General features: G+C 39.6%; 1 protein-coding gene across 1 annotated transcript in view; it reads right to left on the bottom strand.

Moving 5' to 3' along the window:
* Window positions 1-1,137, bottom strand: part of MRPL46 (mitochondrial ribosomal protein L46) — a 9,734-nt gene that overhangs the window by 1,120 nt on the left and 7,477 nt on the right. The window lies entirely within an intron of this gene.

Below are 1,137 nucleotides of genomic sequence, written 5' to 3'. Positions count from 1 at the left end.
CCGTCTCAAAAAAAAAAAAAACCCAATCCAGCGTTTCAAAGGATGGGGAAATGATGGACTAATGACTAACTGGCATCTAAAGACACGGCTGCCAGACAGGGGAAGCTGGATCCCATGCTCAGTCCTCACATTCCAACTGTCACCATACAGATCAAAGATTCAACAAGATATTTTAATTTCTCATAAAAAAAATGTGTTCATTCTAGATGGTTGTTTCATGAACACTTAATATTTTCCCATCTTTTCTGCATTTTTGTTTCCTGAGGCAGTCTCTCTTCGTCACCCAGGCTGGAGTGCAGTGGTACAATCCTGCCTCACTACAACCTCCGCCTCCTGGGTCCAAAGGATTCTCAAGCCTTAGCCTCCTGAGTAGCTAGAATTCTAGGCATGTGCCACCACACCCAGCTAATATTTTTCTTTGTATTTTTAGTACAGACAGGGTTTTGCCATGTTGGTCAGGCTGGTCTTGAACTCCTGGCCTCAAGCGATCTGCCTGCCTCAGCCTCCCAAAGTGCTGGGTGTATTTTCTAATTAAAATAAAAACATGAGCATTAAAAGAAAATGGGGAATACTTTTTTTTTTATCTTAAAATATTATTTGAGAGGGCAAGGGCTTTCTAAGCAAGAAACAAAATTTTTAAGCCCAAAAAAGAAAGGATTTATATTTGTCTACATAAAAATTAAATCTTTCTGCAAGGAAAAATGAAGTACAGGGAAAGTCAAAGACAAAATGACAAACTAGGAAAAATACTTTCAACATATTCAACAAAGGAATATCTTAAGGTGTAAGAACTTAAAAATCAATGCAGATACTCAGGAAGCTGAGGCAGGAGTATTGCTTGATTCCAGGAGTTTTAGGCCAGCCTGGGCAAGATAGCAAGATTCCATCTCTAAAAGAAAGAAATCAATGAGGGGGGAAAAAAAAAGCAACAAATTAAAAAGAAAAATGAACCAAGCACATGAACAGTAAGCTCACATGAAAATAAATATCACTGGCCTATAAATACATTAACAGGTATTCAATCTTATTAATAATTTAAAGAGCCGGGCGCGGTGGCTCACGCCTGTAATCCCAGCACTTTGGGAGGCTGAGGCAGGTGGATCACGAGGTCAAGAGATCGAGACCATCCTGGTCAAC

This window comes from Cebus imitator, unplaced genomic scaffold (genome assembly GCF_001604975.1).
Source record: "Cebus imitator isolate Cc_AM_T3 unplaced genomic scaffold, Cebus_imitator-1.0 Scaffold348, whole genome shotgun sequence".
In the NCBI taxonomy this organism is placed as follows: domain Eukaryota; kingdom Metazoa; phylum Chordata; class Mammalia; order Primates; family Cebidae; genus Cebus; species Cebus imitator.
The sequence above is the reverse complement of the archived record's forward strand: the minus strand, read 5'-3'. Positions and strand labels throughout refer to the sequence as shown.